Raw genomic sequence first — 16,023 nt, forward strand, 5'->3', positions numbered from 1 at the left:
GATTCCCTCAAAATCCGTATCATTGGACCCCGAGTCAATTGAACGTTCAGGTGTTATTAGCATCGTGGAAGAGCTTCTCCCACTGATTCTGGGCGTTATTCAACAATATCGTAAAAATTGGACCCTTCTTCCTTTCTCTTCCCGGTAATCGCCCCAACAACTTATCAAAAAACTCTGCATTGCTTCCCCTTTTGTCAACTGTTTACCTTCCAACATAACACTCGAAAACTGAGAAGTAGGGACACAATGCATGCACGTGAACAGAAGACACAATTGAGAGTGGTTTCACTCGTCGTAGTTTTCTAGTGTGACTGCCTTCAGAATCTCTGATGAACGTCCCTTTCAACACCTAATTTCCTATAAAACTCGAGCAATGTCTTTGTACTCCGTACTCTATTCTTTTGGTTGCAATTAAGCTGACAAAGATATAGCATTCCGTAATTTCTTTGTTACCACAATTTTGTTGTTTGTATCTCCCGTGCCTCCACTCCGGAACGTAAATTCGAAATTTGGCAAGGCAATGTTTAGAAAATTCTTGCTGATAGCGGGAAACAGAAGGGAAGGGATGGAGAACGAAGCGGATTTAATATACTGAGCTAATTTTGGGCGATTTCTGTTGTAAAAGCTGCTACTGTTGTATTGTTTATTATATAACGTCCAACTTCGTTACTTCTCTTGGTCCTATCAACGCAATCAATGGAAACAAAATGAGGCTGACAGTTGAGATCGTCCAATTCAATGAATTCTAAACACTCTTTCTTCAGAACTAACAGTCTGTCGGGACCCAGTATCAGTTTAACAGTTATGTAGGTGTTGTGTTACGTAGTGCATTATCTTTTACTCTTCATCTACTCATCGGTTTCCATTTGAGTGGCTGAGCAAGTTTTAAGGTTTGAGTCACCCTGCGGGACCATGTCAGAAGGCAAGGCGGTTTCCTCGCCAACTTTTACTATGACTGCGATTGATTTGGGACAATTCTTCGGTAACAGGCTTCACTGCTGGCAGATTAAGCAGAGCTAATAGTGATCCCTGCCCGTTGATATCTGCATGTCCCTCCAGTGGTTTTGGTTTATTTCTCGCTCATGCTCATCGTTATTCCAGTTTCAGCAAATTGTCAGCAAATGTTTGCCACCGTCTGTATATCCCGCTTTCTCTCTGTTTTTTCAGTGGACTCAATAGTAATTTTGGCTTCTTTTGGCAAACTTTAATTCTGTACAGGAGTTTGCAAATAGTTTGTTTTTAGGTCTTCAATTTTTTTTTCGCGTTGCCCAATGAGAAATCGCCGATAGAAAAGCTAAAATTTTGGAATTCCTTAGTGGCCTTAAATCTGCAAAATTCGGAATCACTGTTTTGTTGAATCCTGCTAGCCTTAGAGGGATATGGTGCTTTTCCATTCTGAAAACTAATTGTTTTAGCTAGACTTAAGTTAGATTTTCTCGCATTATTAGTAAAGTTTTTATTACGTGGTCATTATTTGACTGCAGGCGTTCTCTTGTCGAACTGTTCTTTGGTAGTTCCATAAAACAACATGTCGTCTTGAAACATAACGGCAAATTTAGTTTTGTTGTGCTATGATGCGATGAAAAAGGAGAAAATTGAATAAGAGCTGCTGAATCCTTGAAGTAGTCGGCAGATTTTAAAAGATCCCCGAGATGTATTGAGTGTTCAAAAGTTTTGTGCCTCTTCTCAAGTTCACTTTGTAGTAAACGTCTGCTAGAACATCCGCACCAAAGTAGGAGGCTCAAATACAATATCTAATACCGCCTCATTGTTGGTTTCCAGTAGCTCTTGTCTCTGATTTTGCCATTGATATGCACTTTCGAGTCCATGCAAATCTTTAACTCTCCACTATTTTACACGACGCTGGTATTCATGACTACTTTTGGCTTCAGAGGTCCCAAAATAACCTGTTTGAGCTTTTGTTCCAGCTTCTTTGTCACCTTTTGTTGAGGACATAGAGATTTTTACTGGCATAGATCCTGGTAACAGCCTTGCATGAGCTTTTTTACTTTTCAAAGCAGGCAATGGTTTGATTGTGATGTTGTCCCCACCGTGCTTGAGAAGAAGCTTTCTTCCATTAGCATTGAATCTTGATGAGACTATACAGCTGCTAGCTGTTTTTGTGTGTACCTGCTTCCGTTCCTCTCAAAGTTATGAGTAGTTGAACCCAGATGCGTTTACGGTTAACCATCATAGGCTTCGAGATTTCAATTTTACCATCTAGTTGAGTTTTACCAATCTCAATCCAAAACTCAATTAATATCACTCTGTGCAATCCACACCTGTATGCGCAGTTAATTTCATTTTGCAATGATTTAGTGAGATATATTCTAATTTCATAGACAGGCATCAGAGTCAATTTTTCATTTGCTTGTTCAACTAAAAAAATTTAGCGTCGATCCCGGAAATGTTTGCTCTCAAGAATTGTTTCTTCTTCACAAATTTTATTCTGACCTTTTCTATTCTATTCATTATACTGACCTGAATTTGGTGGGGGTTCACTTCTACACATTTTTGAGAAGTATCTAACCATTTCTTACTGATCACAGGGCAAGATCTGTGTTTTACCTCTAATTCTGGTGCAAAAATTGTTGCTTTTATTAGCTGTGCTTTGTGTTTTGTTTGTTTGCTTTTCAAATGTCTTTTTGAACTGGTACATAACTTCATTTTTCACATTTAATGTTTTATTAACGGATGAGGAATTTGAATTCTCAAAAATCATTGTTTGACCTCGACTTCTCAACTGTAAGCTCTTGTTTTTTTTTCTGCAAAATGTTTTGCTGGTTTTTCTTTAATGCCGTCTAGTCGTCTAAGTTTTTCTCTAGGGTCCTTCGGTCCTGAGATCAATTTTACCTTCACAAACTCCTCCTGGTGATTGGAAAAAGTTTTGAGTTTTCGAAGTGACAATAGCCATTATTCCATTATTCCCTGAGATGTTCTAGGAAGTTGTTGTCTGATTCCGCTTCACCATTCAATGTGAACAAAAGTTTAGCCCGCTCTACTGTTGCAACTCTCTGTTGTAACAAACTCATTTTTTTAGGACCCAACCGTCCTAAAATTTGGAACTGCGTCCTGCGTGCTCAATCGAAAAAAAAACAAGTTTATTACCTGTTGTTCCATTATGGTACCATTCGTGTTCATTGTTCATCTCTGCGCTACGTTTTGCCAGAAACCACCCACGCAGTACGGGATTCAGCACTCAACGGAACATTTTTTTTGTTCGCTTGTTGGTCGGAACACCATTGTCGAGGTTGGTAACGCAGGTCAAAAGATTTCATTAATTTGTATTTTATTTTACATTTGGATCTGAAAAGATACAAAAATTAGCTTGTTTTTATAGTACTTATTGAGGCAAAAATACACAGAGAAATTTAGTTAATCTTAAAATTTTTTACTTCGTTGATATGAGAATAGATCTATGTTCCCAATCCCGGAAATGATGTTCTCTTTTTTGTAATTTTTCATGATTGTAGAGTTTATCAGTTTGAGGCCAGTGGATGTTAGAATCCATCTTCTATGCATGGGAGAATAGCCGCTATACATAAACCAATGAACATTTTCTTAGATATTTCCTCTGTGTTTAAAGTGTTGGGTAAATATAATATTAATCAATCAAAGTTTTGAGTTTTAATTAAAAGTTAAAGTACAGTGATAACGACACCCCTTCTCACAGCTTGCTGACGTTGATGACACAAAAAGGAGATTTTATTGTCACTGTTTTCCACAAATTAACCGCATATTTCTTCTTAGCGGTAAGTAGTGACAAAATGCCGTCACTCATTTTCGCGAAGGCGGACCCTGCTGAGTTTGTTGGAGTTATGGAGATGTTATGGAGAATTATTCTCAAGTAAAGTACAGTGATTGACTTTTAATTAGATTTAGTCAGAAATTGAAGAATTCTATGCTGTTGCTAGAATATTACATTAATGCAAAGGTGTATCTATGGTTCCATGGGTTGATAATATGACCACTGGAGCTACTATTAAAACTTAAGAAAGAAGTTTACTGTTAATTATGTATCTAAGTTCCTTGTATATTTACGTAAGAGCGAAAGAAAAATAACAATTTGTTGAACACTTGCGAATTTTACCTTGATGGTAGCAATGATAATTTCGATTAATCAAAGTTATCATTGCTACTTTTATGGTTTCACAATTCTGATGTCAGAATTCGTATCAAAAGAGGTGTCCACAACATCAATAATTTATGCCACTTTTATCCAAAAGAAGAGGTAGAATATCTACCTAAGCGATGAGGTAGGTAGATAGGAACATTCTAGTGGATTGAAAAGTGTTTGTTACTTTCAATTAGAATGATTTTTGTTTCTATTGAACTCAAAGAATGCAATTCCTCTCGTATCCCAACAAAACGGTCCCGGACAGAACAGTCCCGAATAGCAAAAAATTCCCGAACAAAACAATCCCAGACAAAATAGTCCAATAAAGAAGAAAAAATAGTATCAGAAAACTAAGTCCCGAATAAATATCGATACAATTGTAAATATCATCTACAAACAATTAACAAACATATTCTATGAGTAAAGCTTCTGAAAGCAATGTTTTAATTGATATGAATGAGGACTAAACCAAGAAACTTGCTTCAAAATATATTATTTGGAAAAAAAACTATATTGTAAAGAGCATAATATTTTTTCAATGAAATCCAAATATACCTGGGTTGCTCATCATAAAAAACTTCTTAGTAGTCATACTAGTTCGTATATGATTCTTAGAAATCATACTAGGTCAAATATGAATTGTATCAACACTTGATAGTCATACAAGGATCATATATGATTTCCTAGAAATCATACAGGCATCAAACAGAAAAATGCGGAGCCTAAAATATGTATATTTTTAATATTCTTTCGAACTTGAAAAATTTTCTAGGAAATCATACAAGGTCATGAAAGACTAAAAAAACATTGACTGGTGCCACAAATTCTCGTATAATGTAATCAGAGGATATAATAAATCAATGAATCGCATTTGCAATCTAAATTTGATTATTTGTGTGTTGTTTAAAAGAATAAATTAGCAATTTAAACATATTAAAAAGACGAATTTGAGGTTAAATGCAGTTTTTTAATTGTTTTCTATAAATAACAATTCATAGGTATTAACTGATGTCAGAAAATATAAAAAACTTTAGTTATCTTTGTGGACTTCCTTTTCTACATAGTGCCTCCCACCTTTGCAAATGCTATTGTACGTTAGTGTCTTATGGCGGATCATCGAATAAAAATAAAAAAAAACATAAATAGTGAAAAGAATTGTGAATAATAGATCTATGATTCTTGGTAAGTTTCAAGGATCATGTATGATTTAGTAGTCATAGAAGGATTGTACCAGGAAATAGATCGTGATTTGTTTGACATCATATATGATATTTGTATGACTACCATTTAATGTTTTATTAACGGATGAGGAATTTGAATTCTCAAAAATCATTGTTTGACCTCAACTTCTCAACTGTAAGCTCTTGTTTTTTTTTCTGCAAAATGTTTTGCTGGTTTTTCTTTAATGCCGTCTAGTCGTCTAAGTTTTTCTCTAGGGTCCTTCGGTCCTGAGATCAATTTTACCTTCACAAACTCCTCCTGGTGATTGGAAAAAGTTTTGATTTTTCGAAGTGACAATAGCCATTATTCCATTATTCCCTGAGATGTTCTAGGAAGTTGTTGTCTGATTCCGCTTCACCATTCAATGTGAACAAAAGTTTAGCCCGCTCTACTGTTGCAACTCTCTGTTGTAACAAACTCATTTTTTTAGGACCCAACCGTCCTAAAATTTGGAACTGCGTCCTGCGTGCTCAATCGAAAAAAAAACAAGTTTATTACCTGTTGTTCCATTATGGTACCATTCGTGTTCATTGTTCATCTCTGCGCTACGTTTTGCCAGAAACCACCCACGCAGTACGGGATTCAGCACTCAACGGAACATTTTTTTTGTTCGCTTGTTGGTCGGAACACCATTGTCGAGGTTGGTAACGCAGGTCAAAAGATTTCATTAATTTGTATTTTATTTTACATTTGGATCTGAAAAGATACAAAAATTAGCTTGTTTTTATAGTACTTATTGAGGCAAAAATACACAGAGAAATTTAGTTAATCTTAAAATTTTTTACTTCGTTGATATGAGAATAGATCTATGTTCCCAATCCCGGAAATGATGTTCTCTTTTTTGTAATTTTTCATGATTGTAGAGTTTATCAGTTTGAGGCCAGTGGATGTTAGAATCCATCTTCTATGCATGGGAGAATAGCCGCTATACATAAACCAATGAACAATTTCCTAGATATTTCCTCTGTGTTTAAAGTGTTGGGTAAATATAATATTAATCCATCAAAGTTTTGAGTTTTAATTAAAAGTTAAAGTACAGTGATAACGACACCCCTTCTCACAGCTTGCTGACGTTGATGACACAAAAAGGAGATTTTATTGTCACTGTTTTCCACAAATTAACCGCATATTTCTTCTTAGCGGTAAGTAGTGACAAAATGCCGTCACTCATTTTCGCGAAGGCGGACCCTGCTGAGTTTGTTGGAGTTATGGAGATGTTATGGAGAATTATTCTCAAGTAAAGTACAGTGATTGACTTTTAATTAGATTTAGTCAGAAATTGAAGAATTCTATGCTGTTGCTAGAATATTACATTAATGCAAAGGTGTATCTATGGTTCCATGGGTTGATAATATGACCACTGGAGCTACTATTAAAACTTAAGAAAGAAGTTTACTGTTAATTATGTATCTAAGTTCCTTGTATATTTACGTAAGAGCGAAAGAAAAATAACAATTTGTTGAACACTTGCGAATTTTACCTTGATGGTAGCAATGATAATTTCGATTAATCAAAGTTATCATTGCTACTTTTATGGTTTCACAATTCTGATGTCAGAATTCGTATCAAAAGAGGTGTCCACAACATCAATAATTTATGCCACTTTTATCCAAAAGAAGAGGTAGAATATCTACCTAAGCGATGAGGTAGGTAGATAGGAACATTTTAGTGGATTGAAAGTGTTTGTTACTTTCAATTAGAATGATTTTTGTTCTCTATTGAACTCAAAAAATGCAATTACTCTCGTATCTCAACAAAACGGTCCCGGACAAAACAGCCCCGAATAGCAAAAAATTCCCGAACAAAACGGTCCCAGACAAAATAGTATCAGAAAGCTAAGTCCCGAATAAATATCGATACAATTGTAAATATCATCTACAAACAATTAACAAACATATTCTATGAGTAAAGCTTCTGAAAGCAATGTTTTAATTGATATGAATGAGGACTAAACCAAGAAACTTGTTTCAAAATATATTATTTGGAAAAAAAACTATATTGTAAAGAGCATAATATTTTTTCAATGAAATCCAAATAAACCTGGGTTGCTCATCATAAAAAACTTCTTAGTAGTCATACTAGTTCGTATATGATTCTTAGAAATCATACTAGGTCAAATATGAATTGTATCAACTCTTGATAGTCATACAAGGATCATATATGATTTCCTAGAAATCATACAGGCATCAAACAGAAAAATGCGGAGCCTAAAATATGTATATTTTTAATATTCTTTCGAACTTGAAAAAATTTCTAGGAAATCATACAAGGTCATGAAAGACTAAAAAAACATTGACTGGTGCCACAAATTCTCGTATAATGTAATCAGAGGATATATTAAATCAATGAATCGCAATTGCAATCCAAATTTGATTATTTGTGTGTTGTTTAAAAGAATAAATTAGCAAATTAAACATATTAAAAAGACGAATTTAAGGTTAAATGCAGTTTTTTAATTGTTTTCTATAAATAACAATTCATAGGTATTAACTGATTTCAGAAAATATAAAAAACTTTAGTTATCTTTGTGGATTTCCTTTTCTACATAGTGCCTCCCACCTTTGGAAATGCTATTGTACGTTAGTGTCGTATGGCGGATCATCGAATAAAAATAAAAAAAAACATAAATAGTGAAAAGAATTGTGAATAATAGATCTATGATTCTTGGTAAGTTTCAAGGATCATGTATGATTTAGTAGTCATAGAAGGATTGTACCAGGAAATAGATCATGATTTGTTTGACATCATATATCATATTTGTATGACTACCAAGAAGTGACGACCCGGTTATGAAAAATTTAAACGGTTTCTTTGTTGATTGTTGCTAATATGTTAAACTCACTCTTTAGTTCGGACTATTTTGTCTGGAAATACGCTTTGTCTGCTTTCTTCGGACCATTTTGTCTGGGACTGTTTTGTCCGTGAACATTTTGCTATTCAGAACTGTTGTGTCCGAGACTGTTTTTTTCTGCGACTGTTTTGTTAGTTCACCACTTCCATTATATTTCCACAGTGAGTCGAAACTTGATACACCATGATAAGGCATGGACATCTCTTGTAAAAATTTTTTCTAACATCGTGAGAAGAACTTGACCCAAAACATTAGGTAAAATTTGATTTTGTTAGAGGACTCTTGAAAAAACCAAGTTAATTTTTTACAGCGCGTCATTGTTTCAAAAATCCAAAAATGACAACTCATTTTTTCCCGGTGATTCAATGAAAATATGTTTCAAAATTATTTTAAACTATCGCGATTCATTAGCCCATTATATTATAGAAGTTGCTAAATGTTACACGATCATTATGATTTCTCGAAAATAACCTTTCTGACAAATTTATAATAGGCAAAAATAAGAGGGAACAATTAAAATTGTTACCTCTGATTTTTGCCATACTAAAAATCTGTCAAAAATTTCATTTTTTGAGATCTCCAAATGATCGTGTAAATTTTCAACTAATTTCTAATATATAATGAGCTAATGAATCGCGATAGGTTTATGTAATTTTGCAACATATTTTCACTTAATCATCGGGCAAAATAATTTACGGGAGTAACGGGAGTTACAATTTTTGGATTTTCAAAGTATGCAGATGAGTCTAAGATTACTTGCCCAACACTGGAAATATCGTGAGTCCAATTGCGTCCAGGTCTAAGCTGCCTCTTCGTCCAAAAGAGGCAGACAATGAAGTCCATTCCGAGGCACCAGTATCGGTTGCTAAGAAGTTGCCACTAATGTAACTGAGGTCACGTGGAACTGAAAAAAGATTTAAAACGTTCAATTTAAAAAAGATTTAAAATCAAACGTTCAAACCTTCCGAGATAAAGATACTGATCAAGAAAACAAGAAAGCTTACTTCCTTCCGGAAATAAAAAAAAATTAGCAGCAAGATGTTCCGTCTTGACCAAATCTAGATCAAATCTCATTTTGGTCGGATGAATTTTTTTTTCATAAATAATTTTGAACGAGCACATGAACAAACCGACACATCGAACGAGCTCTGATTCATAGATGATTTTGGTCCGCCTGGGCATTTTAAAATGCAAAATTTGTTCATTTGGGTATTTTAATAAGTCAAGTCGTGTTGAACTAGGACCTCAACCTGGGTACGGTGCATTTAATGGAATCCTGAACCGAACCCCCCGAGCCCATCAGGATGATTCAGAGATTTTCCAGAGGCCAAGTCTTGGCAGAAAGATGCCTAGACTTGGGTAGCGGAGCCAAGACTTAAAATTTTTCTGGACAAAGTGAGGTCAGGACTTGGGTTTTCCTGGGCAGCGCAGAATCCAAGTTCTGGGTTTCTTTGAGAAGAGTTAAGGTTGAAATCATGAAGATCCGTTATTTTTCATTTAATGAGAGCAACTCTCTCACAAATTTGCCACCCAATTACACGTTTTCTGTCAAAAAAATCATTTGCAGCGGAAATTCGTGAAATTCACCCCAAGACTTAGGGCCTCTCTAGGCAGAGAAAATCCAAGTCTTGGGCTTCTCTGCCAAGGTTTCTTCTCTTCACATTCACTGATTTACAAAATATCCCTATAATAGAAATGAAAACAGTTTTTTCCCAATAAGCCCCATGTTTATGTATTAGGTCTCAAACTAGATTAGCTGTTAATTGAAGTTCAAAAGAAAAACGAAACGTTTGCGGGTTAAGTGGATCAAATAAAAATTTACTGTTTCACACATAAAACACTCGGTGCTGCCTACACAGCTGGTGGTTAGATCCCAAAAAAAGCAACAAACTTATCAAAAAATTAAAGAAAACATTAGGGTAATTGATTTGTGGTCGGTTCAAACAATTGTATTCCAGTTTCCCAATATTTGATTTTTAAAATTTTTCAACTTCAAGATTTCGGCAAGTATTTTTTGTCGTATATCCTTATCTATTGTTCTTCGTTTTTTGTGTATCAACGATTGAGAACATTTGAGCTGAGATTCATTTTGTTCCTAGTACAGAGAGAACCACATTTTTTTTCACAGCTTTTTTTGTAACTGAATCTCTCAATATTGTTATCTTTTGCAGTTATTGTTATTAATCAAGAAGAAACACGTTCAGCTCTCAAAGACCATTGCAATCATCAAATTTGAGAAATTTCTCTGTAGAATCATAACAGTCTGTTTTCTGTAAGTCTCAAAGCAATTTTTTGGCTGTGAGGCGCCGATTCCGCCTTTAAAGTGATGACTAGAGGAGACAATAGAATTATTTTCTTTACTTTAACAAAAATTGTGTAATCTAATTCAACAATAGGAATCTGTTGTTGAAATTTAGGAGCAGTTCTGCTAAATTAACTTTGGATAAGATCAAACTAAATTTGAAGCTAAATAGGAAAATAAGAGTTCAATATAACTTTAATTTAAGTGGCTGTTCTACCAATTCCTTCCGTTTTTGTTAAAAAAGGATACTCAAGTAACTATTACAAATAACTTCTTTAAACTCTTGTCCTTGTAACTTAGGTGAACCTCAGTAAGCTATTCACTCTAACGTTTCCAATTTTTCCGAGCAAGCTATATTGCATGAACACACTCAATTTATCTACTATTTGTCTAGAAAAATTAATGATAAAAGTATACATGAGTTCTCGAAATAAACTTCATTTTTATGTAGGACAAAATTAATTCAACAGATACCTAACAAAGTTTTCTTACCTTCTCGGATTTAATAAGCATGAGAACAAAAAATAATTTTAGTGGTTTTACGCTACTTTTTGTTCCTGCATACTACTCAAATGCATTTAATACTTTCTTATCAGGGGTAAAAAACGAAATGACGTATTGTTAACATTATGTATGTACATTTTGCGTTGTGTGTGTAGGCATGTGTGTGTGTTTGTGCATGTGTGTGTGTGTGTGTGTGTGTGTGTGTGTGTGTGTGTGTGTGTGTGTGTGTGTGTGTGTGTGATTACTAGTGCATGATATGAAATATTAATAAGGAAGACCAGCGTATGCTGAGAAAATTCTTTATTTGCTTCCCTATCTTGAAATTATTTCAAAAGAATTTGCTTTTGTATGATTAAGGTTAAGTATATGATTAAAAACTCAAATCCCATTTTGTATGTTGGCAATAACTTGTTTTCCCGACGCAATGAACAGTAATCCATTTTCTTTTATTTGCAATTATTTAAAAGCGCAGCCAGGCTACCAAAAAAAGAAATGAACCTTGAATAACCAACTGTATGATTAATAACTCAAATCCCATTTTGTCTGTTGGCAATAACTTATTTTCCTGATGCAATGAACAGTAATCCATTTTTTTGCAACCATTTAAAAGCGCATCCAGGCTACCAAAAAAAGAAATGAAACTTGAATAACCAACTGTATGCAGAAAACTTCCGAACAAAATCCACGAAAACTATTTATCGGTTTCATCAATATACCCAAACAACACTGGAAGGTTTAATTTTTTCTGGCTACAAATGAATATCTTAATCAAACTGAAGTAGCGCTAAATTTGAGGTGGTATTAATGGCATAGGTAAACCTTCATATTTTACATGACCCAGGAGGTTTAAAATACAAAAAATATAATCAAGGATATCAATTTGTCCCGTTAAATTGATCTTTTTGAAATCAAATTATGAAGAAATTTTTTTTGGATATCAATATACCCAAACAACACTGTAAGATTTAATTTTTTCTGGCTACAATTGAATATCTTAATGAAACTGAAGTAGCGCTAATTTTGAGGTGGTATTATTGGCATAGGTAAACCTTCAGTAAAAAAACAGTTGAAAATCATCAGAGTTTTACGTTTTATTGCTATTTTACATGACGCAGGAGGTTTAAAATACGACAAATATAATGAAGGACCTGGTAATTCTTATATGCTTCCGTGTAAAAGCAGCAACTGTTTTAGCGGTCATTTGTTGGGAGTATTATTTGCTTATTTAAAAAATTTTTAAACCCGTCAGTTTTTCACTTACTGGAATGCTGAGCAGCAATACAGTTGTGTTAGACGCTGAAGGTTTACGTATCAGAAAAAAAAATTTTTGTTAAAGAAATTATTATTTGTACTAAATACAGTGACTAAGGACAAATCTTGATTTCATTGTCACTTTTACCTCCAACAAGATATAGCGAGTTCACAACTCAACAAAAGCAATCTTTGATTTGGTTGACTAAAAGTTTACACAGTATTGAGTGAGACACAGTAGCTATCTCTATATTTATCTTACACAAATAGTTCAAAGCATTTCCTTTATGAATCCGGGTGCAATTATCTAAGCTAAGGCAGAAGAGAAAGTAAAATGTTGGTCAGATTTGCTTGAGTGCTCTACCATGAATCTGAATTGACTTGCGTGTCCTTCAAAAACTGTGATCAGTTTTACACAAAATTGTCAACATCATTTAAAAAACCAAAACAGTTTCACAAAATATTTTGCAAAAGAAAAAGCCAGTTTCTATTTCAACCAATTAAAAAATGATAGAGGAATTGAGGAAAATGGAAAAACCCCTGTCCCTGACTTCAACATCTTGAGTCATGATTAAGGGGGACGGGAGCCTGAGCCTCTCCACCTCGAAAGACAAAACCATAAAAACCCGAAACCATTTTTTACAGAGAAAAATAAAATTGTTGTGAACTGAGGACCAAAATAGCTCATTTACACTTTTAGTAATAACTATTGTACCTTTTCTTCAGAGGGGAAAACAGAATGTCAAAAACTGCACCAAGAATCTGTCGTCCAAGACTCCTACTGATGTTGAGGCACCCGTTCAGTGAAAAAATTGACAAGAACGATCCTTCGTGGCCAAAGTAGATCCAACGCTTGGTGAAGGAAGAAAGAGAGCACAAAATTGATCATTATGACAGAACTGAGAGACTCTCTGAGTGCTTTATAGTTCATTTGAAAGACTTTCTATCTGAGTTCAATAGCTAGAAGTTGGTTTTATGCAAAAAGACTTTTCTCAATACATTTTTAAACAAATTTATATTATGCCTCGAGATGGAGGGAGGAACAGTTTGAAAAAAAGTAGCATCAAACTTTTATGGAAATTTTCATATCAAACAACAAAATATCAACTTCTGATCTTGTCAGAAGTTTTATTTTTTGTTCAAATCTTTGTTAATTTTCTGCGGATATCAATTTGTCCCGTTAAATTAATCTTTTTTGAAACCAAATTATGAAAAAATTTTAGTTTGGATATCAATATACCCAAACAACACTGTAAGGTTTAATTTTTCCTGAGTACAATTGAATATCTTAATCAAACTGACGTAGCGCTAAATTTGAGGTGGAATTATTGGCATAGGTAAACCTTCAGTAAATATACAGTTGAAAGTCATCAGAGTTTTACGTTTTATTGCTATTTTACATGACGCAGGAGGTTTAAAATACGAAAAATATAATCAAGGACCTGGTAATTCTTATATGCTTCCGTGGAAAAGCAGCAACTCTTTTAGCGGTCATTTGTTGGGAGTATTGTTTTGCTTATTTAAAAAAATTTTAAATCCGCCAGTTTTTAACTTATTGGAATGCTGAGCAGCAATACAGCTCTGTTAGACGCTGAAGGATTTCGTATCTGAAAAGAAAATTTTTTGTTAAAGAAATTAGTATTTGTACTAAATACAGTTACTAAGGACATATCTTGAATTCATAGTCTTTTTTACCTCCAACAAGATATAGCGAGTTTACAACTGAACAAAAACCAATCTTTGATTTGGCTGACTAAATATTTGCACAGTATTGAGTGACAAAGTGAGGTCAGGACTTGGGTTTTCCTGGGCAGCGCAGAATCCAAGTTCTGGGTTTCTTTGAGAAGAGTTAAGGTTGAAATCATGAAGATCCGTTATTTTTCATTTAATGAGAGCAACTCTCTCACAAATTTGCCACCCAATTACACGTTTTCTGTCAAAAAAATCATTTGCAGCGGAAATTCGTGAAATTCACCCCAAGACTTAGGGCCTCTCTAGGCAGAGAAAATCCAAGTCTTGGGCTTCTCTGCCAAGGTTTCTTCTCTTCACATTCACTGATTTACAAAATATCCCTATAATAGAAATGAAAACAGTTTTTTCCCAATAAGCCCCATGTTTATGTATTAGGTCTCAAACTAGATTAGCTGTTAATTGAAGTTCAAAAGAAAAACGAAACGTTTGCGGGTTAAGTGGATCAAATAAAAATTTACTGTTTCACACATAAAACACTCGGTGCTGCCTACACAGCTGGTGGTTAGATCCCAAAAAAAGCAACAAACTTATCAAAAAATTAAAGAAAACATTAGGGTAATTGATTTGTGGTCGGTTCAAACAATTGTATTCCAGTTTCCCAATATTTGATTTTTAAAACTTTTCAACTTCAAGATTTCGGCAAGTATTTTTTGTCGTATATCCTTATCTATTGTTCTTCGTTTTTTGTGTATCAACGATTGAGAACATTTGAGCTGAGATTCATTTTGTTCCTAGTACAGAGAGAACCACATTTTTTTTCACAGCTTTTTTTGTAACTGAATCTCTCAATATTGTTATCTTTTGCAGTTATTGTTATTAATCAAGAAGAAACACGTTCAGCTCTCAAAGACCATTGCAATCATCAAATTTGAGAAATTTCTCTGTAGAATCATAACAGTCTGTTTTCTGTAAGTCTAAAAGCAATTTTTTGGCTGTGAGGCGCCGATTCCGCCTCTAAAGTGATGACTAGAGGAGACAATAGAATTATTTTCTTTACTTTAACAAAAATTGTGTAATCTAATTCAACAATAGGAATCTGTTGTTGAAATTTAGGAGCAGTTCTGCTAAATTAACTTTGGATAAGATCAAACTAAATTTGAAGCTAAATAGGAAAATAAGAGTTCAATATAACTTTAATTTAAGTGGCTGTTCTACCAATTCCTTCCGTTTTTGTTAAAAAAAGGATACTCAAGTAACTATTACAAATAACTTCTTTAAACTCTTGTCCTTGTAACTTAGGTGAACCTCAGTAAGCTATTCACTCTAACGTTTCCAATTTTTCCGAGCAAGCTATATTGCATGAACACACTCAATTTATCTACTATTTGTCTAGAAAAATTAATGATAAAAGTATACATGAGTTCTCGAAATAAACTTCATTTTTATGTAGGACAAAATTAATTCAACAGATACCTAACAAAGTTTTCTTACCTTCTCGGATTTAATAAGCATGAGAACAAAAAATAATTTTAGTGGTTTTACGCTACTTTTTGTTCCTGCATACTACTCAAATGCATTTAATACTTTCTTATCAGGGGTAAAAAACAAAATGACGTATTGTTAACATTATGTATGTACATTTTGCGTTGTGTGTGTAGGCATGTGTGTGTGTTTGTGCATGTGTGTGTGTGTGTGTGTGTGTGTGTGTGTGTGTGTGTGTGTGTGTGTGTGTGTGTGTGTGTGTGTGTGTGATTACTAGTGCATGATATGAAATATTAATAAGGAAGACCAGCGTATGCTGAGAAAATTCTTTATTTGCTTCCCTATCTTGAAATTATTTCAAAAGAATTTGCTTTTGTATGATTAAGGTTAAGTATATGATTAAAAACTCAAATCCCATTTTGTATGTTGGCAATAACTTGTTTTCCCGACGCAATGAACAGTAATCCATTTTCTTTTATTTGCAATTATTTAAAAGCGCAGCCAGGCTACCAAAAAAAGAAATGAACCTTGAATAACCAACTGTATGATTAATAACTCAAATCCCATTTTGTCTGTTGGCAATAACTTATTTTCCTGATGCAA

General features: G+C 34.0%; 1 long non-coding RNA gene across 1 annotated transcript in view; it reads right to left on the reverse strand.

The window, feature by feature from the left end:
- Positions 1 to 8,955: 8,955 nt before the first annotated feature.
- Positions 8,956 to 16,023, reverse strand: part of LOC142344761 (uncharacterized) — a 65,053-nt gene continuing 57,985 nt past the window's right edge. The window contains exon 3 of the long non-coding RNA XR_012759276.1: positions 8,956 to 9,093. This is a non-coding gene — a long non-coding RNA (uncharacterized LOC142344761). The remainder of the gene's footprint in view (positions 9,094 to 16,023) is intronic.

The sequence above is a fragment of the Convolutriloba macropyga genome, chromosome 1, assembly GCF_964194025.1.
Source record: "Convolutriloba macropyga chromosome 1, txConMacr16.3, whole genome shotgun sequence".
NCBI lineage: Eukaryota > Metazoa > Xenacoelomorpha > Acoela > Convolutidae > Convolutriloba > Convolutriloba macropyga.